General features: G+C 51.6%; 1 protein-coding gene across 7 annotated transcripts in view; it reads right to left on the bottom strand.

Moving 5' to 3' along the window:
• The window catches only part of Shisal1 (shisa like 1), a 60398-nt gene that overhangs the window by 5619 nt on the left and 41932 nt on the right, over window positions 1–12847 (bottom strand). The gene's annotated exons all lie outside the window — the stretch shown is intronic.

Raw genomic sequence — 12847 nt, 5'->3', positions numbered from 1 at the left:
CTGAAGAGAGTGGAAGAAAGAAGTATCAAGCATTAGGGTGAGGAGAAACCAAGAACACGTGACATTTGTACTAGAGCCCCTGGCCCATGCAATAAGACAAGAAAAACGTACAGAGTGCCAGGGCTTGAATACAAAAAAAAAAAAAAAAAAAAAAAAAACCTAAATCACAATTAACTGTACATAATTTATCTGGAAAATCTAACAGAGCCAGCAGGAGAGAGATTGCAATGGTAAATATAGTTCTCACTCTTCAAGCCGTCAGATCAATTGATAGACCCAGTGGGGCTATCATACCCCCACAGCTTGACCATACACCCTGGCTTGAGACAGTTCCAGTGAACACCTGTCATTGAACATAATTATTTTACTTTCATACTGTTAGTCTTTAGCCTTCCGGAGTACTCTGAATTGATGAAAATGTATATAGCGTCCTTGTGTAATGAGCTGACAACTATTCAAAACAGATACGGATGCCTTCCATATAAATAACAAAACCCATTATGCCTCCTGGACGCACACCACTGGACAGGTCTCCATGGCTTCAGATCAGACAAAGTCACGAAAAGGAACTCAAGACATTCCTGGACCAGAGATGGGCCAGGAGACCCATGGGTAAGAAGAGGGATGTAAGGGAGGCTTGAGGACCGAAGGGCCTTGAGTGGATGAACCCAGCTACAGGTACGACAACAGGGAGGGGGAGCAAACTCTTTATGCCTGCTCCACAGGTCACCATGCTAAGACCAATCACCCAGGGCCAGTGAGCCAGCTCGACGACAAATGTGCTTGACCCCAAACATGGTAACTCACGTGGTGAAGGGGGAGAAAGTCGCTCTCTGACCACTCACACACGCATGCTGTGTACACACCCACACACAGACACACACAGAATAAAGAGATGAATGTGATGTTGAATAATAAATTAATAAAACAGCTACCCAGTTCCAGATACCTGTCTTCCTAGAGGCAGATGAGGGTGACCACATGGTGGAGTGACTGACCTAGGGAAGTCAAAGACTACTAGGCTGCAAGAGGAGCGATGTGATTGGCTGTTTCCTTATCCTGTATTTCCAGGGCCTAGAATAGCAACTGGCACCCAGTAGGACTCAATAATACCTGCTGAATGAATGAATGAATGAATGAATGAGTGAATGAATGAACCAAGCCTGGGCAAGAGAGACTTGTTTGTTTGTTTGTTTGTTTTTCAAGACAGAGTTTCTCTGTGACTTTGGAGCCTGTTCTGGAACTAGCTCTTGTAGACCAGCCTGGCCTCAAACTCAGAGATCTGCCTGCTCTGCCCCACAACTGCTGGGATTAAAGTCGTGCACCACCACCGCCCGGCCAGTTGTTTGATATATTTTTGAATTACTATCCCTGTGAAGCCGTCTTAAACAAACTACCAGAGGCCAGGCCTGGGCATGTGAGGGGGCACGGAGAAGGTGCTCTCTCTAGGAGTATGTTTGAAAAAGCCCAAGGGCGCTGACAAGTACAGAAGAGAATGGAAATGGAAACAGGGAAGGGTATAAATAACAGACCGTAGGAGGGACGAGGTGAGGAGGAGGCGCCGCAGATAAACGAGGTCTGGCTCATTTAGAGTTGGGGGTCTGAAGAATCCCTCAGCAGCTAAAGTCAAACCACAAGTGCGAAGGGGCACAGGGGCAGAAGAACGCAGCGATCAGGAGACAAGAGGAGGGGAAGGCGAAGACACTGAACACTGACGCTGTTCATTGTGGGGGGAAAAATAAGCGCCGTATCACGAAATAAATGATTAAGCCTATTGCATCCCATTATAATCATGGAGGTAACCATGGCATCCAAACACAGCTTTCCGAGTGATCAGAAGGCGTTTACATGGAAAAGAAAACAAAGAAAACCCGGGCCATATGGGGGAAATTGACAGCCCCCACCAAAGCTATAAACGCAAAAGATGGATCATAAACCGGGACGACAGAAATGGGACTGAGCGTGTCTGCGGCGGCTGTAGGCATTAATGAGCCACACGAACTTGCTAAAAAAGAAAAGGCGCTTAGCGGGGATTGCAGCTACCTTCCACGTCAGGCCAAGTGGCTCAGGAGGGCCCCCACTTCACGCCACCGGAGCCTACACTTCAAAAGGGTCAGGCGGTAGGTTCTGTTTCACGCGCTCTACCCCATTTCAAAAGAGAGCATGCATGGTGATACACGTAACAGGATACCAGGAGGAAGTCAGGGTCAGGCACAGTCGAAGCACGGTCCCGGGGTCCATCCTCAGCACCGGATGAACTGGGTGTGGTGGGAATTCTAGGTTCCCCAGGCTACATGAGGCTTAAAGCGAAACGGGAGTGGGGCAAGAGGCAGAAAGAATAGGAAAAGCCAGGGCAATGTGTGGAATGGTAGGGACAGTCACCACGAGGCCCAACACTAGCGAATCCTGTGCTCAAGACAACACAGCTTTGCCATTTGCTCCACAGGAACAGCCAGGGAAGCAGGAGAAAAAGAGCCAGAGTGAGCTATCGTTGGTACGCCCAGTTCCCCTCTCTCCATGACAGATGGAGGGGCCAGCATAAGGGAATCTCTTCTCTCTCTGTCTCTCTCTCTCTCTCTGTCTCTCTCTCTCTCTCTGTCTCTCTCTCTCTGTCTCTGTCTCTCTCTCTCTGTCTCTCTCTCTCTCTGTCTCTCTCTCTCTCTCTCTCACACACACACACACACACACATACACACACACACAGACAATCAGGCCTAAATTTCAAACAGCAGAAATAAAACATTTTCTGGTCATAATACAATATAATATAATTTGAACAAAAAACCTGCAACTCAGGTGTCAGAGGTGTAAGTGGTACACACTTATAATCTCAGCTTTCAAGACAGAGAGGCAGGAGGACGGCTGCAAGTTTTGAGCAAGCCTGGACTACATAGCAAGACTCTAAACAAACGGCTGGGGCTCAGCTGATAAAGCACTCGCTTGCCTCACGAGTGTGAGGACCTGAGTTCAGAGCCCCAGCATCCATATAGAAAGCTAGGCGCCATAGTAGGCAATCCCAGCATTGAGGAGGCAGGTAGGCGCATTCCTGGCTTGGCTGGCCATGCAGTCTAGCCAAACTGGTGAGCTAGGTTCAGTGAGGGACCCTGTCTCAAACAGCGAAGTGGAAAGTGGTTGAGGAAGACACATGGTGTTGCCCTGTAGCCTCCACATGCATGTACACACACATGTACATATACACACAAACTCGAGCACCAGAGAAAAACTCCCAAAATAAACTCTACTACCAGAGACTTTGTAAACTCTTTAAAATCACACCTCAGTCAAAGAGAGTGAAGAATAAACATCACAAAATATCAGACAAGAAAAACAGGAATTTTTAAATTGACCAAAAAAATGAAAATAACATTTCCAAAGCTGAGTGGAGCAGCTAAAGCTGCACTAAGAGGTGGCTTCATAGCCATAAATAAGCCCTTCAGAAATGTGAAGCCACAAGTGGGTCACCAAGCTCAAACAGTTAGACAGGGCAAAAACAAAACCAAGGAAGACCCAGGAAAGCAAAAAAGAGATCAAAATGGAAACAGCCCGAAGATGACTCTCATAAACAAACCTAGCTTTGGTTCTTTGGAAAGCAATAGGCTATGTGAACAGCTGGGATTCCAACACAGCAGAAGGTAGAAGAACAAAGGAGGAGCTGTAGACGGTAGCTGGGAAGGGAGGACCCATGTACTTTCTGTCCAAGCTCGTTCTCTAACTGGAATGACTTGCCGGTCTCCAGGGACCGCCCATCCCCGCCATGCTGCTAAGTCTGTGGCCAGCAATTGCCACTCCCTCCCCCCAGTACTGGTCTAGTGGTATTGATTCTGCCATGCCTCCTGTTCTAGGATGTTCCTGCCCTTCGTCCTGATTCTTCTTGGCTTCCAAGGATGCTCCAGTCCCTGACTATCAACCCTCCAAATGTCTTCATCGTCTCAGACCGTATTTCCCTGTCACCTCCTGCTTCCTCCTGGAGCCTCAGCATTTCCCAAGGACTCCAACACCATCTACTCTGTGCTGTTCTAGTTCTTTCTCTGTTGGTGATAAACAAACACATGGCCATGACCAGCCTGGAGAGGAAAGGGTTTATTCTATCTTACAGGTTATAATCCCCCATGGAGGGAAGGCAAGGTAGGAACTTAAGGCAGGAGCTTGAATCAGAAACCAATGAAAGAATGCTACTTAGTGGCTTGCTCCCAGGCTCACCTGTTGCTACTTTCCTTACCGGGCCCATGCAGATCTGCCTAGGGAAGATACCGCCCACAGTGGGCCGGGCCCACCTACATCAAATTAACAATCAAAAAAATGCCTCTCAGATGGGACCACGAGCTAATCTGATGGAGGCAATTCTTCAGCTGACCATCCCTCTGCCTGGGTGTGCCAGGTTGACAAAAGAGGATTAATCATCACAGGTGAGTGTTATTTTTCTTTTCTTATTAATTAATTAATTTATTTATTTATTTATTAAGCGTGTGTTATTTTTCTTGTTGTAGTGACTATGAAAAGTAACACATGAGCAAGGACCATCTGGGTCATCTCAGGTCCAGCTGATGATGATCAGGAGATGCTGGACCCACTGACACCTGCTCGTCTAGAGCAAAAACATCACTAACTGCCAAGCTTGCCTAGTCACCCGAAGATGTGACCCAGCTATGCACTCCAAAAGCTTTAGTTGATGCTGGGGTATGGGTGGGCAGGGGACAGTGTAGTTGAGGACATTCAGAAAGCCATAGCAGGCCTGGTAAGAGGGACAATGGCTACTACAGACTTAGACCCTAGATGAAGGTTCTTGGACTCCATCCCAGGGTCATGAGATTCTAGAAAATTCTGTGGGAGGCAAGTTAGGGCTGGTCAGTACTCCTGAGCAGGGTCTTCTCAGAGTGCTGTCCCCTGTGCTGGTGAGCTCCATCCTCAGTAACCCATTTTCAAACTTTACTAGGTAAGGACTTGGGCTCTGAGGGGACAGTTGACTTGCCCAGGACCAATGTCCAGCCAGTGTTGTCCAATCTGTGCTGCTAACTGCTAACCACTGGACAACACCGCCATTCTGCACAGCGGCACTGGTGAGCAGTGCTGAGCCACGCAAGGGGCGGGGGAGGGGGCACAGGAGGAGCTGTGCAGCTGGCTGGTGGATGGAGGGGGGGCCGGGTGGAGCGTCTGCGGCCTGGTTGAAATGAAATGGAGCACCTGGCGATTTGAATAGTAATGAAAGCTTCCCAAATGCCAGGAGAGTCTGGAACAATAAACGCAAAGGAGAGGCTCCTGTCTAACTACAGGCGGAGTGTGGACGTGGCTCCTGGGATGACGGTAGCTCATAGCCATTTAGCACTGGCTAGCTGCCGGGCCAAGGCAGGAGCCCTGACACTTCTCCTGGGGCGTTCCCCCAGCAACCCCACAGTTGGGACAGCTTTAAGTACTTTTTTTTTTTTAAACAAGGGAGCGGAAAGCAAGGATGCTGGGAGAAGCATGGCAGGAACAGATGCGATACCAGGGCATAGCGGCAGCCTGGGCAGCAGATGTGGGCCCAGCAGGTGGCAGGTCTCCAGTAGGAGGTGCTGTTCCGGCAGAAGGATAGGGAAAGCAATGTGCATTTAGATGCAGCTTGCTCACCGTGGGGCTGGGTGAGGATGTGAGCAGGCCAAGTTCTTCTTTTAAACTGCAGCAGAGCTGAGTGCACGCCCACCGTGGCTGCCCTCATACACCTGAGTAGACATACGTGGGCAAGGCCTCTAAAGTCCCCTACCCCGATGCCTGGGAACAATGATTGCACTTGTAAGTCAGGGAGCTTCCTGCTGGGTCTCCTCAGGGTCTTAACAAAAGGCATGGTCAGGCTCATCTGGCTGGGCACACGCAGGGGAGCCATAGACATGAAAGGGTCTCAGAAGCAGTAGTTAGAGAGAAGGCTCAGTGGTTAAGAGCACTGGCTGCTCTTGCAGAGGGACCCAGATTCGATTCCCAGCACCCACATGGAGGCTCACAACTGTCTGTAACTCCAGTTCCAGGAGATCCAACTCCCTTTTCTGGCCTCAGTGGGAACCAGTCAGGCAAGCGGTACACAGACTTAGGCTGAGCATCCGTACACATGAAACTTTTAAAAAGTTTTAAAGAAAACAGAAACAGGAGTCAGACAACAGCTGTGGGTGGGGCTGTGGGCCATTGAGGGCAAGCATCTCAGGAAGTCTCCTTACTGCCTCCTGAAGGAGCAGGTCTGCAATCTTGATGTAGGTGCCACAACATCCTATGGCTCTGGGGTTCCTTAGCTCTGCCCCTCACTATAGAAGTGTGTGTGTGTGTGTGTGTGTGTGTGTGTGTGTGTGTGTGCGCACGCGCGCGCGTGTGTTTGCCTTTGTACTCAGCCTGCCTACATCTCAGTTTTGTGTCCCTTCCCTGTTTTGAGTCAGTCTCCGGCGGTCAGCAAGGATTCAGGCCCTGGCTTGGCTGCTAGCAGTGTGGACCAGATCCTGGGTAGCCCTCAGGATGAGATCATCTCCCTTCCTCCCAGCTATAATCACCTGCCTCCATGAGCATCTTCTGCTCAGCAGGGATGCGCGTGGGTATGTTAGTAGGTAGAGAATCACTGAGCAAGAGGACAGCAGTGATGTCACCTTCAGAAGCCAGTGGCCTTCACTCCAAGGTTAACAAGTCAGCTGCCACTTGCTCCTGGAGCAAGGAAGCTTCTAGGTCCACATTCGACCAGCATGAAGGAGGTAACCCATCGGTTCCAACACAGGCCCCAGAGGGGGATGGAAGCGTGTGGACAGCTGTCCATCACAAGTGCTTTGGTAGGGGTCTTTAGGGTCACCCAGCAGGACAGACATTGGCTGTGGCCTCAGCGTAGAAGAGATGAGCAACAATGAGGGTGGCGTAGAGGTGAGTGACTCTGGCTTGCACTCATCTCTGCTGGGGACATGGAGGCTTCTGGGGACCAACTTCTCCTTGGCTGTTTGACCTTGGATGTGCTCCTGACCTTTCAGAACCCCAGTACCATGAAACAGCAGGAAGAACTCCCACAGGAGAGGGTGGAATGCCTTGCCCTCCCCCGTCCCCCGGAGTCTGACTCTCTTTCACTTCCCGCTGGGTCTCCCTCTCTATGATGATGCAGACAGCATCATAGCATCCTCCAGCATCCACTCTGCCTGAGGACATGGTGGTACTCTGAGGAATCTAACGTGTGAGATGAAGGCACGGATCCATCAGGGGAAGGCCTGCCTAGCGCACATGAAGCCACATGATCCATCCCTAGAACCACATTGAATTGGGTACCGGAAGGCAGGAGGAAGAGAAGGCCAGGGCCAACTGGGCTACAAAGCAAAGATCTTTAACATGAGCCCTGATCTCTCCTTCAGAAGGAAGCTGTCTGGCAGCTGAGGGAATGCATTTGTTCTGATGGCCAGGGTGTCTCTGTGCAGTTACAGCTTGGGGGAAGGGCCAGGCATCTCTATGGCACAGGGCAGCGGGCAGCACATCTTGGAATGGGGCGGCAGGGTGGGCTGGGGGCTTTGGGGCTCCTGATTCTAGTCTTTCCTGCTGCCCTCCCTCCTGTTCCCCCCACCTTTCCCTCAGCTGTGGGTCCCTTGGTCCTTTTAACACACACACATCCTGCTGGTTAATTTTTAATGGCACACTGGTCAATAATTGATGGTACCACTTTAAGAGGAAACTTGTGTTCTACATCAGCCGCCTCTGCTCAGGCTGTCATCCTTCCTCGAAGGCCTCTGTCTGGAACTGCCCATCCCTCCTCCCATCAAGATGCCTTCACCTCCTGCACCAGAGGTTTTAAAGCAGTTAGCCACTCTCATCCCATTAGCATTGCCAGCAGCCCAAGAAGGTCAGGAGGCTCTGTAGAAAGGTGGGGCTGAGATGTGGAAGGTCATGGCTGCACAAAGTCAAACAGCAAGGGGAGGCAGAGGGTAGAATAGGGTACCCACTCCTGCCCAGAACTCTGCCTTGGTCCTATAAACTCTGATGACTCAGGCACGCCCTGTCGTCCTGTGGACTAAGTGGCTAGGCTCTTACTGCAGTGGACACAAGGAGAGAAGATTTTCAGAAGAAGGAGCCTCCCCTCCATAAAAAAAAAAAAAAGGCCTCAGCAAGGTTCTGAGGGATGAATAGGAGTTTGCTATGGCTGGGAAACAGTAATAAGTGCTGGGATCAAGTCTATGCTGAGTCACACAGACATCACAGTACACCACATGCTGGTACACAGTCAGCCATGAACCAGAAAATACAGACATGCAGATACACACACACACACACACAGCAGCAGCACACTGACACAGATAGACATCAACACACACACACACAGACACACATGCACACTGACACAGACAGACACCAACACAGATACGCACATGCATGCACACAGGCACACATGCATTCATGCACACACAAACACACACACACATACACACACACAACACTACCCCTTGTCCTTGTCCACTGTTGCCAGAACAACCGAAGACAAGCCATCTTTCAGAGGTAGTGGCCTACCCAGCTTCTCTCCTGGGTCATCATGCCTGCTGGAGACCATCTGTCCTTCGGGCATCTTGCGCCTCCTGTTCACCTGTCTCTCGTCCTAGTTACTCAGTATCCACCCCACCCTCCTCCTCTCCCCTGAAACGCAGAGAGCCCAGCCCTCACTGCAGTGTAACCTACCGAGCCATGTCTACCATGCCATGCCCAAGCCTCTCTGGAGTCCACTGTGCTCTTACTGACCTGCACCCACCTTTTCCAGGTCCCATTCACCTCTAGAACAGCCTTGCAGCCCCACCCTTGGCCTGGACACAGTCACTGCTTCTCTTGGTGCCACCTGCCACTGTGGCCCAGGCCTTCCCAACCCCCACCCGCAGCTCGGATGAATTTCTCAGACTAATGGACAACACGCTCCTGTCCCCAGGCTCCACAAAGAGTTCTGCCTCCCCCTCCTGCTGTCAGCTGGGAGACAACACTATTGCCATTGACTGACTAATGGCTTTTAGGAAGACAGCATTGGTCCATTACACATGTGTATCGATCGGTATACATCTGGATTTGAGCTCTGGGAGGAAACAAAGATGCGTCCCTGGAAACATGAAAGTGGCCACAATAGGAGCAGAGACACAGTGATCACAAGAGAGAGACCTGGAGGAGCTGCTCTGGGGAGTGTCAACTATCCCTCTCTATATCCTCTGACCCCTGACCCCACTTTATGGAGGACGGTATTCCATAGAGGAATCCAGCTCCCACACTGTGGGGATACTGGTCAGAGAATACCCAGAGAGGCTACTGGGCAGCTCAGGTCAGAAGACCATGGATGGAGGAGGTGGGACGGTCAGTGGAAGTGAGGCCTATCGGACACCCTGCTAAGTAGCAGCCAAGGGTCCCTGGATGGGCGGAGGCTCTTGTCTCCATGAGACTCCGGTGAAGTGTCTTAGGTGGTCGCTTGGCTGGGGTGGGGATGTGGACTGGAGATTGATGGAGACTGTGGGCCCTGCACAGTTGTGCATCCTGGCTCTCCCGACTCAGAACCACAGCTCCACGGGTTGAGTCTTTCTGAACCCCGGCCCATGGCAGGCAGCGAGACTGAGAAAGTGGATGCTGGAGCTCAAAGATCCAGGGACCAAGCTGATAGTAAAAAACTCAACCCCAGGTTCCTTCTTCCGTGTGGTTGGAGGAACAATGACAGAAGCCGTCCTTTACTTCCAGCTGGGGCAGGGCACAGGCAGTGTCCTTTCCTCCAAGCACACGAGTGGGAAGGAGCAGGCAGGTGGCTTTTGATGCCCTCTCATGGGTAGGCCTCTGTGGTTCAGGGTGTGATTTTAGGGATTGTATTAGGGACATGGAGGGATGTCCCTTCCCCATGGGTCACACTTAGCCTTATGAGATGTCTCTTTATTAATAACTCATGGGACTGGGATCTCTACTTATACAATTGCTGTGTTAGGACATTTTAACTAAAGTTCCACACAAGTGTGTGGGTTGGGTCACTGTGGTGTGGACCTGCGTGCGGGTGGCCAGCTGGGAAATGGATGCCGTGTTGCCCAGTTCCCAGCAGACCTCCCCACAGTCTCCCAAAGTCCCTGCTTTCTCGGGTAGGTAGGCAGGGGCTTACTTAAAGACCCAGTGATCCAGACCCGAAAGCTGCTCTCCCACTGTCTGCCGAGAGGCTCCTGGTCCTCCAGACCTACAGTTTGCTGGGAACTGAGGCTGGAAGAGGTGCCTGCGACCTCCCAGCTCCAAAGGTCACTCTGGCGTGGCCTTTGAAGTGGCTTCCCTGATCGTCTCTAAGGTGTGTTTGTCCTTGATGGAAGGCATTGATTTTTTTTCCAAGCAGAGCAGGTGGAGGTCAGCGTGAACCTTCGCTGAGCCAGTGGTGGCTTCTGAGACTCTGGGCTCTGCCTTTCTTGTCTCTTGACTCCGGACCCTCAACACGGGGCATGGACACAATACCTGGCCTCCAACAAGCACTGGCTGTCTGAGTGAGGGTTCCGTGATGTCTGTACAACCCTCGCCTCCACTCAGGCTGACTCGGAAGCAGGCTGGGGCCAGGAAGCTGGTGAAGATCCTTCAGGGATAAAGGATCCAGCCACACAGTAAAAGTGACCGGTCCTGTTGTCCACCCTCCCCTGGAATGGCCTGGAGCTGGGAAGAGCTGATAAACTGACCTTCTAGAACCACGGTGGCCCCTTAAGCTGACCACCAGCTGCCTGCCTGCGGGTGACCCTGTAGACACCAAGTTACTTGTTAATGTAAGCAGAAGAGACACATTTGTCCCCAGAGAGGTTACAGGCCAAGGGGCAGGTGAGGGTAGTTGAGGTGGCAACGTTCCAGCCCTGGGACGTTCATGACTGGTGACAGAGAAAGGGTTGGCAAACACTGGACACCCTGCCCTCAGAGGCCAGCAGAGTCCACATACACTGGCCGAATCCCAGCGCATGCTGGCTGCTTTTGAGGTGTGAACAACACCCCAGCTCACTATCCCTAAATGAGGAGGGATGCCCCAGGCTAGCCCATCTGGCCCATCCTGCAGATATCTCCCAGGCAGACAAGACGGACCAGTACAGACATTCTCTGACTCAGGAGCACAGCCACAGCCAACGCAGCGATGTAACGTGCGGAGTTCTGAAGGGTTACCGTCTCCGTGTCCGTTACTTGTGTTTTATCATCAGCTCATACAGTCTGACTTTGTAGCCATTCAGCAAGAGGCTTCCAAATTCACACTATCTTTCTGGGCATTCTTAGCATGGGGCAGGAAACCCTGTCACATGTGAGACACGCATAGGAAACCCTGAGAATCTAGCCCGAGCTGTGTCAGTCAGAGCAGACCTGGGTTTCCCAGAAAAGCAACTTGACTGAAACTTAATTAAGAATATATTTAGTAAACAGTGAACGGAGGGTGGAGGGGAATCCCAAGGAACCGAGGTTTGAGGAACAAATGCTGGTTCGTGGAAGCAGAGACCATCATCGGTGGTCTTGGAGGCACAGTGAAATAGAGGCTCACCAAGAGAGGAGACAGAACGAATGACTAGCATCGCCATGACAGTGAAAGAGATAGCACCCCAGAGTTGCATCATGAACCCTATCTGTGGTGCCACCAGGCCCGGCAGCTGCGCATGGGGCCATTAGACTGTCACCCCAGGCTCAGGCTTCTTCCTGCCTGGAGTCCATCCGGAGGAAGGAACTCACTTCCTCCCTTGGGGAGAGGCCAGAGCCAGTGAAATGTTGGTTGCACCCCTTCAGTGTTGGTTGCACCCCTGGTTTCCCTCAGCCCTGCCGCTCTCTCTGTTTTCTGTCACAGCCAAAGAAAAAAGGAAAAAAAGAAAAAGAGGTGTGAGCTGTCTTAAATGTCGCTCTGTGGGAAACTTAAGTTTAATGCCAGCACGAGGGATCTTCACAAGCCAGTAGATGCTAAAACGATGTTTAGAGACATTAAGGAAATGCGCACGATAATGGCCAATTTACTGTGGATAAAGCTAGAAGGCAAAGTCCCCGCACATCCTTGAAGGGAAGGCAGAAAGCAGGCACAGGGGACAGCAGGAATCAAAACAGCAGCCAGGTGGGCCTGATGGCTTTCCTCTCCCCGTCGTTCACTAATTAAATAACGGCAATAATAATAATAACTCATGCTCACTGAGAAGCTGGCCATACCTGGAATCCTCCTCAGGAGTCTATGAAGTAATCTGATTTGCACCCATTTCACATATGGGAACGCAGAGGCTCCAAAAGCCCAAGTGATTGGCCTGAGGTTTCCCCGCCGGCCCCAAGAGGTGGGCGTGTATAAAGCCAGGTCCAATTCGGAGACAGCTGCTCTCAGACTGTAAGTCTGCTGGAGTCTGAGCCGGAAATGTGGGGATTAAGCTGACTGGAAATAGCGTGGGCGCTGCACAGCTGCACTGCCCCAGCCTCCTGTGGTGGGGAGGGAAAGGCAGCCAGACCAGAGAGCAGGTGAGGGGCAGGTGGTTGACTGGCTGGGTGGACTGTCAGGTGGGTGAGCAGGCAAGTGGATAGGAGGGTGGGCAGGGAGGAGGGCAGGAGGGTGAGCAGGCAGGTGAGGGTAGGTTGGTGGGTGGGCAGAGGTTCGGCAGGGGGTGGGAGGAAGATGGGAAGGGGATAAGCAGAGTGTGGGTAGAGGGTGGGCAGGTAGGTGGCCACTTCTGCTGGGTCCTTGAATGCTAGGAACAATGTTGGTACTGGAATAAGAGAAAGGAGAAAGACCCTGGAGACCAATCCCCTGGGCAAACAAGTACCAGGACCATCAACCAGGTCTCCTCAGCTTTCAGGGAGGGTCTCGAACAGCGGGAACCAGCTGAGTCCCACCACTGTGGGCCCCCATGCCAGAGGGCTTCTTGGAGCCCTAGGCTTCCTGTTTTTGGAG

This window comes from Alexandromys fortis, unplaced genomic scaffold, assembly GCF_014885135.2.
Source record: "Alexandromys fortis isolate MF-2015 unplaced genomic scaffold, M_Fortis_MF-2015_v1.1 scaffold_28, whole genome shotgun sequence".
NCBI lineage: Eukaryota > Metazoa > Chordata > Mammalia > Rodentia > Cricetidae > Alexandromys > Alexandromys fortis.
Note: the sequence above shows the minus strand (reverse complement) of the source record. Positions and strands in the feature narration are given on the sequence as shown.